We start from the raw sequence: 17,381 nt of genomic DNA, 5'->3' as shown, positions 1-17,381 counted from the left end.
AAAGAGAGATTAGAAATTCCTGGCATTAGAATTGTGTTCTAAATTTCTTTTGTCAGTAACCTAAAACATATTTTAGTTGTGTTTCTATTTTCCTGCCTTTCCAATTCCCCAAATGATAAAGCTTCAAAAATAAAAAAAAAAAATAAAAAAAAACAAGGTGAGGATAAAGAACAGCCCAGGTGAGTGACAACCAGCCCCCAGGTAGTCCAGGGAGGTGGCTTAGGAGCTGGCAGCACAGCTGGAGGATATGGGCAGCCTGACATGCCTCACAGACCCCTCTGGGCCTCTAGGAAGGTGCTGGAAGAGTTAGATTAAAAGGAAAGGCACAGCCATGGTCTCTCCAGTTCTCTTTCACCTTATCTCTCTTCCACAGGCTTTGTCTCAACTTTATTGGGATTTGGGAAGATGTACAGTCTCATTCTAGAAGACAGAAAGGGAGGAGGAACAACTGGTTGCTGTTTTATGTGCAGTGGGTGCAGGAGAATTCCTGGGGTCCCCTGCAGTCTGGGGCGGGGATCTTATCCAACCTTCCCCATGGTCATGGGCCAAGGTCAGACACTCTGCTTTCTTCCAACCACTTGGGAGAAAGGCCTGAAATGTGTCTTTAAATGGTATTTTGAAGGACAAAGCATTCTCGTGAACAGGGGCATTTTATAAAAACTCTGCCTCAAATCCTTGTTGGCAATAAACAGGAGAAACATATACCCAAGTAAAAAGGTAGAAAGGCCCTGGAATAGAGGGTGCACAGTCCAGAGTTTGTTACACTAGGGGATTTTCGATTATTCTGTCTTCAGTAACTTATGAGGTCATTTCTCATCATCTTTGATTTTTGGTCATCACGTGAGTGCTGACCAAACAAAATATACCAGCATGTATTTTCCTTCTCTTTGTCTCTCTGATACAGGCAGCCAGAAGTATCCCAGATGGGGTAGATCTTCTGAGTCTTCATGTGCTGGTGATTCTCCATGTTGTGCTACTGGGACATGTCAGAAATGAGGTGGTTGGCCTACATAAAATATTTCCTAAAGTATTGTTTTGATCAGCCATTTCCATAAGACATCCATGTTTCATGAGGATAAACAAAAAGAAATTACGTTCTGTTTTTCTTAAATAGTATTGCCATATTTTCCTCCCTTTTGCTGTATGCTCCTTCTTTTACTCCCTTTTCATTGATTTCTTTTTTTTTAAGATTTATTTGTTTATGCATACAAGAGCAGGGGTACAGGCCAGAGATGCAGGGGGTGAAGGGAGAGGACTCACCAGAGACAGAGTGGGGAGCAGAACAGACAGACAGACAGAAACACACTGCTGAGGGGAGCAGCGGGCGAGACAGAAGAGGGCTGCCTTACCATGTGAGTTTCTCCCTGGCCGGCTGGGGATCAAACTTGCGCTGCAGAGGCTACGGACTGCCTCATAGTGCGGCGCTTAACACTTGTGCCACCGGGGATGCCCCCTTTTCATTAATTTCTTATGAACTCTGGTTCTCTCTGCATGTTTATAGACTACAGGTCAGTAGTGGCTGAAGGAGACTGGGAGATAAAGCAGTTGGTGGTGGGAAGAGAAACCAATGAGGCCAGGGAAGGGGAGGGGGCAGGTAATGGGAACCCCCCCCCCCAGGGGTGCTGCCTACCAGGAGAGAAGGCCAAGTCATCTGTTACCTGCTTCCTGCAGGCCCTTCTCTGTATGTGATGCCCTTTCCTTGCTTTCCTGTCTCTAGTTTTCCAGTGTCTTCTTTCCTCTGATTTCTATTGTTATTCAAAGTCCAAAGTTGTCCTTCCTGCACATATTCTTCTTATGGCTTCTTCTGCTTTCACAGAGAAGCAGTATTATTTGTAAAACTACAAACACATGGACAAAGGAGAGAAATCCAGATATCACGGGCCCCTATAAATTAAGGTCAGCTTGAGTGAGTTTGATTTCCCACTCCTAGAGTTCTGGCAAATGCTTTTGTTCAGTTTGGTTTTCTACTCCTATTAACTGGGGAAAAGGTTCCCTCACCAGGAGATGGAAGTGAGGCTAAACAAGCCTCTTTCCCACAGATGGAGCCACACTTTCTTTTGGCTGAGGTGGAAGGGGTGGTTGGCACTGAGCTCTGACCAGTTCTGTGGTCCGAAGCACACACCTTCTCGAATCTCCACTCTGTTTCTTTGCCTGAAGGAGTGGTGGGTAGGGGTGGGGGGATATGCCTCCAGTATTTGGGGGAGAAGTCAGTGAGGTAATGTGGCTGAAAGTGTTTTGTAACCTGTAAAATGCTAAACAAATGGGAGGTATTATCTTTCCCTGGCATGGAACGATCAGGAATAAGAGTGTCAGGGAAAACATGAGAAAGTTGCTCAAAGTGTAAGTATATATGTTAACTCTGCTTCCTAGGATCTGTGTTAGGCCACAGCGACTGCCTGAAGGACATTTGTTATAAGCAGTCACTTTACCCCCACGTGGGTTATTTTCTGATTCTTTATGGATTATTGTAGCCTGGGTTCCAGGGAAAATTTAGGACAGAATATTTGATGAGATCAGGGGACACTGAGGGATCTACTGTGGAGGAGGGGGAGGTGTAATCAACCCCCAAATCCAGAAGCATTACTTGCAGTGAACTTGGAGAGAATGGTGAGGTTTGGAGGAAAAAAACGAGATGGCTGAGATGCGCATGAAGGCAGAATTTGGCTATGAGAGAGAATGGGTGCCAGGAGCTAGAAAGGGGGTAGACTGTGAGTGTGTCCATTTGCACTATTCCTTTTAGTGTGTTTCTGTGGGTTTATTCACCTGTCTGTCAGTCCAAAAACTGGAGTCTAATTCTTAGCCTGGTGCAAAGTTCTTGTGGTTTGTACCCAGTGAGGTGATCCTGTCGCTCATATTGCTGAGTGTCTAGGCTCTTGGGCGAAACGTGTGCCCTGTGTAGGCTTCTGGGTGGGACCTGAGCCTTACCATGATGCCAGCCTGCTTACACGAACCTTCTCTCCTTTCCAGGCCAGAAGGATTTCTCTAAACCTCTGCTTAAGCCTAGTATAGGAGCATTCCATGGACTTAGGGTAAAAAACAAACAAACTGGAGTTTGAAATCTGACCCTATCTCAAAGCATCTGAATGACTTTAAGCATGCTGATTAGCCTTTCTGAACCTCAGAGTCCTCATTTTACAGTAGAGAAAATATGTGAGTGTTTGGGTATTTATGAGATAACACATGTAAAGTACCGAAGAGACCTGCCACACAATATATGGTTAAAAAATGGTCAGTATTATGATTACTCTGTTTATTGTACATGGAGAGACTTCCAAGAACTTTCAAAAAGTTTCAAAGAGCTTTCAAAACTTTCAAGAGCTTTCAAAAAGTCTATCAACTGGACTCTTTAATGTATGGCTTCTAGTATTCATGGCATGCCTAAAACTGAGTCCATTCTCTTGTTCCCAGAAGTGGTCCAGAACAGAGAAGATAGTTGCACTTTTAGAGATGCTTTTCCAAGTAAATGTATGAACACTCATCAAAAATTCCATCTTTATCAAAGCAAACACTTTTTAAAGAAATGCCTGAGGAAAAACTACTCAGATGCTAACTTGCAATCTTGACTTACCCACTTGCCCTTGCTCAGTTTTTGTCCTGAGTCTACCCTGAGCAGGTGTGTCAGAAGCTCTGACATCTATAGAAATCAATCCCTGTGGGAAACTGGCAGTTTGTCCTTTAAGCTTAACTTCACCTTGGCCTCTTTGGAGTGCCCTCAGAAATACAGTGGCTTGTACTTAGTTTGATTCAACTTAGAGGAATAAACTCCATTATTTAAACCTCATCAATTTGTACAAGTCTTGACTGATGTTTACTACTCAGTAATTTAAATACATCAGGCTTTTCACAGATGCTTTTTAAAAGGCTCATTAGGCTTTTAAATACGGAATAGTTTTTATAATAGGGCATGCTGATGAGTGAATTAAAAATGAATCAAAATCCTATTGTAAAATTTTATTTCATTCAACATTTAATAAATATCTGTTGAATACTAACTGTGGGACAGACTCATAGTGCTGAAGATTCCCAATCTCTGTCAATACAAATCTCTGCCTTCATGCAGCTTCCCTTCTAGGGTAACAATTAGTAAAGGAGGTACAAAAATTATTTATATTGTATTTGAAAATATTAAGTGTTTGGGCAATATGAGGTAGACAAGGAACACAGGAAGTGCCAGTGCAGCAATGATGATTATGGTGGTCTCAGGTCTCATTGAGACTGCGCGTGAGCCACATGCAATTCTGGGAGAAGACAATCTAGGCCAGGAAAACAGTAAATGAAAAAGGTCCCAAATGAAAAAGGCACCATGTCCACCATGTTCTAGGAGTAGTAAGGAAGTCACTGTGGCTAAATGGATGGGGCGAGGGGAGACTGGTGCTAGATTGTGAGGGTCCTGGAAGGCCATTGTCAGTCCTGGTTTCTATCTGAGAGGTGGGTTTTGAGAAGAAGAATGCCAGGAGCTTGCTTTCCTTTGAATAAATTTGTTCCAACAGCTTTTTTTGGGGGGGAATGAATTATAACAGGAGGAAAGGTGGGCCAAAGAATGCTTCATCTTTGAAAGTTGGCAGCAGAATGACCCCTTTTTTTTGGAGGCTGGGAGCAGAATCCTTCATTCTTCTTCAGAAGAATGCTTCTTCATTTTTTTACATATAAGAGTAAACTTTATTAAGTTACATTTTCAGAATATGTATTTAGCAGATATGATACAGCAAAAAACTTGGGCTTGTTAAGCCTTTGAAATTTTTCAGCACTCTTCAATGATGTTGGTCAGGAAATTTTTTCATTGGTGGAATTACTTCTCCAGTCTCCAGAATTGTATCACCTGGGAATTTCTGGGCTTCCTTTCAACAATGGCATATGGTTTTGTATTTACATGATATTTGAGATAATAATGAATAATCCAGGCAGGTATAAGTACATGAGTAAAAGCAAAGATACTGTGTCGGTAAGTCTTATAGATCACATTCTTCCAGAGGGCCTGGTCCTTCAAAAAACTATTCCAGAACGCTTCCATAGGCCACATCCTCTTCGGGGGCAGCACCGGCTCCCGCCGAGCTCAGCTCCTGGTCCTTCAGCCAGCTCCTCCTCAGCTCTCGCAGCTGCTTCAGGCGCAGTTTCTCGTCGGGCGTGTACCCCGACATGCCACCGCTAGTACCGAGGCAGAAGGACACGGCGTGCCCCCGGACAAGGGACTTGTCACTCGCGCACGCCCGCGTTCTATGAAGCGCCCTTGCAAGGACGCCTGGGATGCTTCTTCATTCTTTGGAGGCCAGTTGCAACTGACTTCTTCAAAGGTGGTCCAATGACCACCTTCTGTGTTTGGAGGCTGGCTGCAGACTGACTCAAGCTGGCTTTTGTTCTGACTTATATCCCTTTCAGAGCCCCCACCCTACAAGCCTGATTGGATTGTTTTCAATCCTAAGCATCAGATTGGACAGTTTAGTACCAATCAGTTTGTTTTCCATTTTTTCATTTGAATAATTAATTGATGAAGTGAGCTTGCTCCTGATTGATCCATTTAGCTCACACCTGATTGGTCCATTTTAGAATTCTAGAACCACATATAAAAGGGGGGAAAGTCAACCTGCCCTGCATTCAGGTCAGGGCAGTCTTATGGGCTGACCAGAGGAGGCCTTGCTGGGCTGGGGCAGGAGGAGGAGGAAGGGCCACAAGTAGTGACCCCAACAAAGCTGCCTTGTCCTGCGGTTTCTGGGTACCATGAAGATCCAGTTACAGGAGGAGGGAGTGGAAATGATAAGATATAAAAGAGAAGAATGTTACATTTGCCAATAGACTAGGGAAATGTAATTGCTTACCGTTATCATTTGAAGTTATGGTCATGAATAAAAATTGTAGATCTTTGTCCAGCTATATTCAACTGCATGGGTGCACATGAGGAATAAGTGGAGAGTTGAATTTAACTAGGATTGAGTTTTTGCCAAGTGAGTCTGATGAAGTACATGACTGCAAGGGAATTGCGGATGCAAGCAATAGAACGATAAAAAAAATGGTTTTGATCTTCAAGCTTGATAAGAGGAAAGGTGAATAAGGACATGAAGGAGGCAATAGACCATGAAAGGGTAGCATGACCAAGTGAATTGCAGCTCTTGTGCAATTGGTAGTTTTGGCTAGGTACCAGAGAAAAGAACCAGAGAGACAGGAGGTGGTGGTAAGAGAATGAGATGCTTGAAGTTCTGATGTAGGTTTCAGGAAGGACCAGCCCAGTAGTGTGAGCCTAGGAATGAGTGGCTGAGATGGGAAGATGGCCAATGTCATTGGGGGAGAGTAGTTTCAGAAAAAGAAAGGGAAACATTCTAGAAGACCCACCAATGTGAATACTGAAGTCACTAAGAATTTAAAAAATCCCCCATCTTAGGTAAATATATTGAAACATTAGTTTAGGTCACACTATTGGCTTCCTTAGCATGCACAAACCAAATGTTCACTAGGACATGTCACCACGGATATGAGAAATCACAAAACCACGGTTAGCACATTCCTTGTGCATACTAGGTGCCTCTGCTTTGTTCTTTTAGAAACCATCTTTGTGTTCCTCTAGCCTAGCAGTTACATTGCAGTCATCCTTTTAGTTATCTTCTTTTCTAACCCAACTCTAAACTCTTAAGGACAAGAACAATATAATTATTCAGAACTGGTATAATATCACTCTGAATGCTTAATAGACATTCGTTATGTGTAGTATAGTGGTCAAGAACACTGATTTTGAAGTCTGTCAGACCAGAAGACCTGGGTTTACCCTGCTTTTATTGGCTGTGTACCTCTGAAAAAGTCATTTATGTCCATTCATCATCTGTATAATGGAGACAACAATAACATCCCCTATAGACAAGTGCTGGGAGTTGATAAGGATTTCCATGTAAAGTGTTCAGTAGAATCCTGATATAAAGGAAATGATTAATACATTTTAACTATTGATGCATGAAGACAATAAAAATTTATGGTTGACTGGGTTATTTCCAGAGTGGCACACTTCTACATCAGCCAGGCCAATGCTAAAGTCTTTCAGAGAAAAAGGGAACTGGAACAAGCTGACTCTGGTCTCTGGTGATCTGTAACATGCACAGTGATAAATGATGAAAGAATAATTCTCCTTTTAATAAGTAGAGCAGTCTTCACGAGCTCTTTCAGTGTTCACCTCTCTGTACATGCAGCCCAGAAAATGCAGTACCTCTGTCTCCATAGCTACCCAATGAACTAAAACCATGTTGCTGTTCTTGATACTATGTTGCCAGTGATTACATTATTGTATCACATGTTGATTAAACCAGAGCACACAGATCTGATACATGTTCATTTATAAACACAGAAAGACACACTGAAAGAACTAGGTAGCTTTTAATCAGGGAGACAAGGAGGCATGTGGAGCAAGGGAAATGCCCTGAATTGCACTTTCACATGTGATGTAGCCTGTTCTGCTACTTGTTAAGCCCACTCTCCCCATCTTTCTGATTGACCAGAAAGCTGTGCTGTGGATCATAAATTTCACCTTCTGTCTATGCGCTGTGTTTTCTCCCTAAGCTCAGAACTTGCTGCTCTGAGACACTGGGGGCTGAGCTAATGAGTCTGGACTGTTCATTTCTCTGTCTAGCAGACAGGTGCACCTGTCATGTGGGCAGAGCGCCTCTCTAGAGGTTGGGCAGTGGTGGGTATTAAAACCCTTTTTCTCTTTCTAAAGACCACAAAGTTGCACAACTAAGGGGGAGAGTCAAAACATCTTTTATCAATCCTCAAAGCAACTGAAAAGTGCCTCAATTATAGTGGAATTGCCTAAATTGAAATCTTTAATCACAAGAAAGTTCTTTTTTTCTTCTTCTTTTTTTTTAATGGGCCTAGAAGCCCATTCAAAGTAACATAGTTGTGAAGCAATCTAAGTGTTTTAACTCCCTTTAGATTTTTATACCTTTCAAATCAACATCAACCAAATTCTCCATTTCCCTGCAGTTTGTGTATTTTTATGTGTGTGCTCTTGTGTGTGTGTGTGGGGGGGGGGGAGGTGTGACTTTGAGGATTCATTTTTTTTTTTCTTTTTAATGCAGGCATCTGATTGAATCAGAAGCTGCTTTCTATTCCATAGGCAATTCCATTGTCAACTGTTATTTATTCTAACCTCTTTTACACCCAGGTTTCCCAGTAGAAGAAAAGAGTCTGCTTTCCACATCTTTTGAGCATTCTCTAAGAAAAACTCTGAGGTGTGAGTCAGTCTAGAGATTAGCCTGGAAGTAGTTGCCAACAAATGGGTAAATCACATCACCTCAAGCCTTGGCTTCCTGCTTACCAGAATAAGCAAATTAGCTGCTCCACAGTGGAAGCAATACAGCAAAATGGTTAGAAATTTTAGCTAGGAATTAGATGACCTGGTTCAAATCTTGTACTCACAGCTTATAAAGGACATGATTTTGGCCCTATTTTATCATCTATAAAAGGGGGGGGGTGATAATTGAACCTAGTTTATGAAGAGTGAGGCCTTCTGTTATGTAGCCCTCTCATGAGCTGAGCAATGTGCTGTGATGTTTATGTAGGTTTATTTAGCTAATTTTATTTATAATATTTATTTTTTATTACACTAACACTGGTGAACAGCAATGCATATGCTTTAGGAATGCTAATTAACCACCTCTTCAAATGAATGTTGCCATACCACACCCATCACCAAAATGCCAAATAGCCTCTAAGTAGTTCTATTGGAAACTGCCCCCACCCTGCACTGTCCCCACTTTGCTCTGCCCACCCCTCTGATAACCTCAGTTCTACAGTTGGATTCCAAGGGCTGGTTTTGGTTTGGTTTTGTCTGTCCTTTGCTTAGTTTCTTTGTTCCATATGAGTGAAATCATTCGGCATTTTTCCTTTCTCCTTTTGACTTATGTCACTTAATATAATCCCCGCCAGTTCCATCCCTGTTGCAAATGCAACATTTCATCTTTCTTTCTAGTATTCAGCTAATTTTAAATCAATGTAACATCAATGCAGCAAGGACCTCAAAATGCTGGCACACAGCACTAAAAATGTTATCATTGTCATCATTACCATTATTACACTACAAAGGCATCCTATAGTTTAAGTTTTCCTTTTGTTTATTTACTGTATCTCTCTTCTTTACTCCTTGCTCCCTTCTAGAAATTCCTTGATCATCATAACTAACATTAATGATATCCTGTGGCAAGATTCTGGGGATGCTGCCTGACATCATACAATGCACAAGACAGCTCTTTCCCCCAACAACAAAGAATTAGCCTGCTCTTGAAGATTGCCATATGCGTAGGTTTAAAGGCTGCTTTGAGTGTCTATTCGATAAGCCATTTCTTTTTATTTGCTAAACTATGTTTTGGCAGTGACAAGATGAGCCTTAAGTTTCCATGTGAGTCTGGTGGTGGAGGGTGGTAATTCAATTTCCATTCTTTTGCCTCAAATCAATATTTTGCTTGAATTTTCTAGTTTGAAAATCAGCAAAAACCTGCTCTGGTCACCAACAAATGACATTTTTCTTGCCTGTGTCCATATCTCCCACACCCCATAACCTTATTTTGGGTTTGCTGCTTCTTCAGACATTCACCTCTGCTTGGGACATTGCCTTCCTCTACCATTTATTCCTTCTCCTCCCCATCTATCAAAATCCTATTCATCCTATAAGTAGGAAAAGACTCAAATATGTCTCTTTGCATCATGCTTTCCCAAGTTATCCAAGTGTTTTCCTTTTTTTTAACTCCATATTCTTTAATTCTCATGACATCTCATAACCTGCATTTTATTATAGGTGCTAATCATTCCTTCTAAGGGAAAAGTCTTGCAGGTAGGGGATGCCTCATTCACTTTGGGTCACTGGTAGAATTTAGGACAAATATTGTACACAATGAGAGCTCAACCAACATTTGTTGATTCACATTGTCTCTGTTGCTACCCTCCACTCCCATGTGGTCACTGCACTTATTCAGAACGTGCCTCAGCCTGCACTCAGATTCCTGTTGTAATGTTTCTAGTTTTTACTTTCACAGCCTCCACAATCTCCCTCCCCCTTCTCCTCCTCTCTCTCTCTTTTTTTTGTTGAAGGTTAATTATTTTCATTGACTAAATCTGCCGCAAGACACTTAGCTTGTCTGTTGCCTTCTGTTAACGAGCAAGCTATTTTAAGAAGGCAACAAAAGGTGGCAGCTGCTATTTATAAAATAAGAAGCATCCGAACTCCCCTGTGGGTCACATACCCATCCATCTTCATTTATGCTTGCAAGAGGTGTTTCCTATGAACCTGTGTGGTTTCCTTTTTTTCTATCTCACTACCCACCACTACACCAATCATTGGGAATTTTCATTTTATTTTTGCCTTGGTTTTAATTTTCCATTTGATTTGGATTCTTTTCCTATTCCTCCTCTCTTTTCATAAAAAAGCCAGAAGAGAGAGAAAAACCCACTAAGCTACATAAATGTCTTTTTATGAATTTGACCTCTCGAGATGAGAGACTTATTATTAAAGGGAAAATGAACTGCCTGCTCTGTGATTTGATAATGGAAATGCACTGTTTTATGAAGTCTTTTTAAACCTTTTCTTTATTGTGGTTATATATAACATATATTATATATAGATAGTATATGCATATACTATTTATTGTAATCACTTACTATGGAAGAACAGAAGATACAAACAATTGCTTTAAGTTAGAAAAAGTATTAATAGCCTTACCTTTAGTGCTAACAAATGAATTAAGTTTTGGTTACTCCCAAGTATACAATGACCCAAAACATACATGTAGGAATTCTGATTCAAACGTGCACACTAGAGTAATACTATAAGATTGATGCACAATTGATCATTTTGCTTCTGAACTCAGCCACCTGACACTTCTTCTCTACCCCCATCTGAACTCATGTCTACCAAGGTTATAATTTTAAAGATAATCACATGTCTTATTTCCTTAAAGTCATCTGCAGATTCTCCATTATGCAAAGCATAGGGTCCAAAATTTTTATTGTGTCAAAAAATGCCCTTGTACTCCATCTAAATATAACTCTTTACCTCATTTCCTGCTCCTGTATTCAGTGCATGTTTTACTCCAGCCACAGCAAACTTCTTTCCCTGCCTGGAACACATTGTAGTCTCTTCTGTGTCTTTGACCCCCTGAACGACTCCCCATTCATTTCCTGGAAGGCACTGCTTGTCTTCATGCCACCATTTTCTATTACGTGACCCCCATTTCTTTCTATGAGGTGATAAATGTGAAAAGGACTAGCAAAGGGTGTGGTGTAGAGCAAGAGCTCAGTAAATGAATGTTGAGTATTGAACAGACAACTGAGTTTGCAAATTCAAAGGAAGATCTTTGTTTTATGAATGGGCTCTGTTCTAGATATCTATAAATCAGTTCAGCCTAGCACAACTGATGCATATATAATGTAGTGTTTATATGAAAATTAGATATAGTCTTTCCCTTCTTAAAAACTCTCAGTAGCAAAAGAGGATCTTTCTCCCTCAATAATCCTCACAGTAATTATCCCCCAGGAGGCTACTGCTCTGTCAGCCTGGGAGAGGAGAAACCCTGGGGTGGGACGGAATGGACGTTTGGGCAGGAGTGTTGATAGATACTTAGGAGTGAGGCTCTACGGGGACAGAGGCCTAGATAGTAGAGGTTCTGACAGATATTAGTGTTTGTCTTCTCGAGCTGCCATAGCAAAGGACCACTGACTGGGTAGTTTAAACAACAGAATGTGTTTTCTCACAGTCCTGCAACCCTGAAGTCAGAAATCAGTGTCTTCTCATGTTTGGTTTTTCCTAAGATTTCTCCTCTTGGCTTGTAGGTGGTCATCTTTTGTGTCTTCACATGGTCTCCCCTCTGTGTGCCTGCGTCCTAATTTTCTCTTAGTATAAGGATCCCAGTCAGCTTGAATTTGGACCCACCCTAATGATTACATTTTACTTTATTTTTTAAAAGATTTATTTATTTATACATACAAGATCTGGGGTGTAGGCCAGAGGTGCGAGGGGGGTAAGAGGATTTACCAGAGAGAGTGGGGAGCAGAACAGTGTACTGAAATACACTGCTGAGGGGAGCAGCAGCGAGACAGGAGAGTCTGCTGCACCATGTGGGTCACCTCCCTGCCCGGGGATCAAACTCATGCTGCAGTGGCTGTTGATAGGTTGATAGTGCTGTCTTTAATCCCTGCGCCACCAAGGAGGCCCCATCACATTTTACTTTAATTCCCTCTTTGAAGATCCTGTCTCCACATACAGTCACGTTCTGATGTACTGAGAAGTATAAGAAGTGAGTTTAGGGGGCTGGCACACTTCTGCCCATGGCAGGTTGGGGGAGGACACGAGTGCTGGGACCATCGTGGCTACTCACAGGAACCTCTGGAGAGCAGGGGGCCTGTCTTGCTTGGCTTAATCTTCACAGTAACTTGTTCGTCGTGGGCATTTAATCATTGTTTTGGAACAGAATGACCACCTCCACTTAGAAGTGCAGTAAGATTTTAATTATCTCCTTTCAACATGCAGGTATATAAGCTTTTCTTCTCAGTCTTTTTTCATGTGCAAACATTATCAGCATCTCGTGGACAGGCTCATTTGCACAGCAGTTGAAAATACTGACCATGGCCGAGGGTTGAAGCTTCCCAGTGCAGACCTCTCTGTGAGCTGAGCAATCACTCATGACTTTTAGGTAGTTTTATCTAGCTGGTTTTACACTTATCTAACCATATTGTCAGGCAGGGTACATTCCCCACTATGATGCTTTGTTTACATATTTATTTCACCAAGGGTCTTCAAGAAATTTTTATTTCTATGTTTAGCACCCACCTGATTCCTAGAAAAGGATTTGAGTTGGTTCTTAAAATGTAGACACAGGACATCTCTGGCATAATCTCTACCCTTTCATGACCTGTTGTAAATGTGAGCAGCTGATCTGGCTGGTCTGACTAGCTCTCAGGGAATTATGCTGGTATCTCGTGACTGCCATTCTCTGGTGCTTACAATCCACATTTTTATTTTTTAAAAATATTTAAATAATTTTATTCATTTATTTTAGTGTAGAAGAACTGGGATTTAGGCAGATGTGGGGGGTGAGAGGATTCACCAGAGACAGAGGTGGGGAGCAGAACAGGTGGATTTAGTGATATACACAGCTAAGGGGAAGAGCTAAGGGAGAGACAGGAGAGGTCTGCTGCACTGTAGGTGGGTTATCTCCCTGGATGAGTATTGGATACAGGCCTTAGAGGTGATAGCTTTGAGACTTAACCCCGAGGCTACCAGGAGGCCCAGTCCATGATTTTAAACAACCTTCCTGGAACTTTGATATCTGCTTCCCTTGTCTGAGGTCTCCAATGACATTGGAACATCTACAAGAAGGTTAAAGTGTTGCAGTCACAATGGCTACATGAGCCAGTAGGATTATCAGGATTGTACTGAAATATTTAATGGGGACTATTGTCCTAGGATGACCCACTTAAGTATTTGTACCAATAGAAAGATGCTGAGAAAAGAGTTGACATCTGAGACTGTGTGGTCTACATGTGTGGTCTCTGTTTGTCATTTATTATTCTCCTGACATTATATTACATCTTCTTTATTCCATATTCATATGTATTCTAGAAGACAAACTCCTAGAGGACAAGAACTTTACCTGTATTGTTTGTTGCTCTGTTGCTAATAATTGAAGTAATTTCCCATATGAACCAAATCACTTAGCTACTACAAGGCTAAAACTGCTCATATGTCAAATGACTATGCCAATATTTGTTCTGCTTGACCTCAAGGTCATTGACAGCATCTAATGGGATATAATGGAAATTTATAAACCATAAAGTGGCTTGTAAAGATAAGCTAAATAGCCATAAAAGTATGTGGTTTTGAATGACAGGAAACAAGATAAGGAGAACCAACATAGTAAAGAGCCTTAATGTCACATAAGGAGTTCGGATTTGATGGAGTACAAATCAAACCTTTAGAGGAATCATTTCGTTTGTTGGGTTACCAATTCACAACTCAGTTTCATGTCTAATAATGTTGCATTTACTGCAAGAAATCTAAAGTAAAATACTTCTAGTTATATTTGAAAGCACAAATTGTTGAATTAGCAGGTGGCACATAAACCCTTCTTCTCTGTTAATAAACTCTTTCAAAAGTGTGACTTTCCTCTCAGATGAATCCTTTCTATGAGAAATGCCCTTTGGTGAAACCTGAAAGGTCATTGAGAATTCCTTGAAGCTCTTTGTTTAAATAATCACATGAAAAGATCCTTCTTAAACTCTTCTGTCAGCAAACAAATGCCACAAAGCAGAATGAATTTTACACCTTTTGGGAGTCCATTAATTTACTTTCAGTGGCATTAAGTAATGAACACTCTTACAGCAAGGTCACAGTTCCATTTTATATCAAACAACTATCCTTTCTCATGTATGATACATGAAGTGCATTTCTTGCTCTGGGCAAAATGTTTTATTAAAATTATTTCCTTTGTTCTTTTGTATACGTTGTCCTTTGTGACAATAAAGATTGTCTGGATGACATATCTCTTTAGAACATTAACTGTATAATTATACTAATAGAGCTTAACCTAATGCTACATTAATTTTCTCTCATTATTCTCTCCAAGAAGGATGCCAGTAATGTTTACATGACAATGCAATTCTTTCTCTCGCTCTCTCTTTTTTTTAACTGTGGGAGATTTATAGAAAGTGCAGTAGAGGAAATGAATCTCAGGATATGGGGAGGTCTCTCTCAATCCTCTGGGTACTGAGGTTCCCTGATAGTTACAGAGCAAACAGATCAATCGCCATGTCCCATCTCCCAGCCTGCTACAATGATTTTGTTATCCCTGCACACCCTGTAGCAGACAGAGTGCATGGTCAGGTTGGCTGACTTAAGAAGCACCCCCTTCTCTGACACTTGGACTTAGGATTTCACTAGACTACTGTAAAAGCTTCTCAGTCAGTTTCCCATGTTGCCTCTGCTTATTCCAAATCTTCCTTTCTCACTGTTGTCTAAAAGAACTTCTTAAAATCCCAGTCTCATCCTGTTGTCTAGTCTATCCCCAAGAGAGCTCCCCAAATCATTAGTGTAGCTTGTAAAGCTCTTCATGCTCTGTTTCTAGAGGCACTTTCTGACCTTGCTCTTCCTCCCCTATCACTGGCATTTACAGGCCAGCCATGTGGAATCCCTAAGGGCTCCAGCGTGCCACAGGGAAACCTCTGGATAGGAATGAGCACCTCTACTTTGCCCCTATGTGGAGATTTGGCTGTAAAAGTACTTTCCAAACTGAAGAGTGAAAAGTGCAAAGACATTAAAAGTAATTAAGGCATCCATGAATACCTATCACATTCTCATTCGTGTCCTCCAGATAGTCCCCAGGAATAATTTCTTGTCTTGTGAGGGCTTACATTTTTTTTCCTGTTTGAATCACTTGAATATTTTATTTTATTTATTTGTTTAGTTTATATATATATATATATATGTGTGTGTGTATAGATAGATAGATTACATCATTGTTCATTTTTATATGCTTGTATGCTTTCTTCTTTCAGGTGTTTACATCTTTTTATTGCCAACACCCCTTTGAACACATTCCCTCAATTTCCTAATTACTCTTCTTGCCTTCAGTATCTCCACTTAGATCCACCTTTCAAAACCAGCTTAATAGTCTTAAAACATGACTGGATCAAGAAGATGTGGTACATATACACCATGGAATATTACTCAGCATTCAAAAAAGATAAACACATGCAATTTGCAGCAACATGGATGGCGCTGGAAGGGATCATGCTCAGCGAAATAAGCCAAAAAGAAAAAGAAAAATACCGGATGGTCTCACTCATAGCAGGAATCTAGAAAACTTAAATAAGGGACCAGGAAAATGAATAACTATAAGAAAGTGAAAATCAAAATCAACAAAAAACTATGAACCAGAGACACTTTTTGGGGGGTGGGGAGTGGGAGGGGAGGGATTGGGGTCAAAATGGGGGGGGTTGCAATTGTATGGGGAATATAAAAATAAAATTTATCATTTAAAAAAAAATAAAACACACACACACACAAAAAAATAGTCTTAAAACATTTCTTTGCAATATGCTAAGAAAGTTTTCTGGCTATCAGAAGCCCCCAGGAAAATTCCAAAAGCACTTTCACTCCTAGTCCTCTGATGACAGTTATAGTATCATACAATGTGAGGTAGTAGTGTTATCTTTTAATCCATTGATGCCACTTTTGGTATCACCTACACACTTAGAGAGTAAAGTTCAATCTTTATAATAACAAATAATTGAAGGAATGAAAAAAAGTATCTTTAATTTGTACTTTGATAGACTTATGTTGAAGTGCATTTTCTAAGTCATAAAGAAATCATTTAGAGATTAAATTAAGAATGTATCCCTGTTTCAGAAGGCTTAATAGTTAAAAGAGAGACTAGTAACATCAAGAAAACATGAGGGGGGATTTCCTTGAGGGCAAGTCTGGTGGAGTAGTTAAGAATCTGGGGCCTCACTTCATGATGTCTTAAGCTCACACATGAAATGCTCATTCATATGAGCAGTAAGACAGTTGACTACAATAATGACTCAAAAAATCTTGACTTTTCTATGTGTATCCTATATTGGCCCTAAACATGAGACATCAGCAATGTGACACAAACAGAGAATTGAAACATGCTAATTTCTTGACATTCACCCTTTCTTGCTGCTCAACAGGAAATCTTTTACCACCAAGTAAAGAAAGCTGGACTAAATAGAAGAAAATGGCCTTAAATAGAAGAAAATGGCCCTCTGTCCTAGCCCTCCTAGATATACAAGTGTGTGCAGTCAAAACCACATGAATCAGGAATTAACAATCCCAAATGAGTCCAGTCCAAATTGTTAACTAAAAATTGGGGAACAAATAATGCTTTTTGTAAGCCATTGTAATTTGGGTGATTTTGTATGCAGCAATAACTATCCAGTTACTTCTCTTAGACCCATTTTATTATTTCTAAATTAGATTAATTAATTTAGAATTGTGAAGATTCAGTGAGATAATCTATTCAGAGATCTTATGATGATAAATGATCAATAAATGTTAGTTATAATATGCTTTATGTCAGTAATTGTTATCATGATTAAAAGGTCACTAAAACTGTGAAAGTGAAATAACACAAATGACTTCTTATTTCTCATTTGATGCAATTTTTCTGAGATACTATCTACTTTTCATATGTGAACAAATAGAAAATGATATGCTTGGCAAGCAAATGTTTCCTCAGTTGGCCTCTCTGTATTATATAGCAGATGAGAAAGCTCTGGTAACACTTGATTTAGAAAAATAACCAAGAACCGAAGGTGTGGACTTTGTATATGTGCCTCTGGCTTGGGCATATTGTATAGCCCTCAGTATCTGCCCTGTTGTTTATTTCATTTTT

General features: G+C 40.3%; 1 protein-coding gene and 1 pseudogene across 2 annotated transcripts in view; both read right to left on the bottom strand.

Annotated features, from left to right (window-relative positions):
• Window positions 1–17,381, bottom strand: part of KCNMB2 (potassium calcium-activated channel subfamily M regulatory beta subunit 2) — a 235,973-nt gene that overhangs the window by 118,585 nt on the left and 100,007 nt on the right. The window lies entirely within an intron of this gene.
• LOC119257299 (NADH dehydrogenase [ubiquinone] 1 beta subcomplex subunit 6-like) lies at window positions 4,711–5,176 on the bottom strand (annotated as a pseudogene).

Source organism: Talpa occidentalis, unplaced genomic scaffold (assembly GCF_014898055.3).
Source record: "Talpa occidentalis isolate TD23 unplaced genomic scaffold, MPIMG_talOcc4v2.1 talOcc4.4, whole genome shotgun sequence".
In the NCBI taxonomy this organism is placed as follows: domain Eukaryota; kingdom Metazoa; phylum Chordata; class Mammalia; order Eulipotyphla; family Talpidae; genus Talpa; species Talpa occidentalis.
The sequence above is the reverse complement of the archived record's forward strand: the minus strand, read 5'-3'. Positions and strand labels throughout refer to the sequence as shown.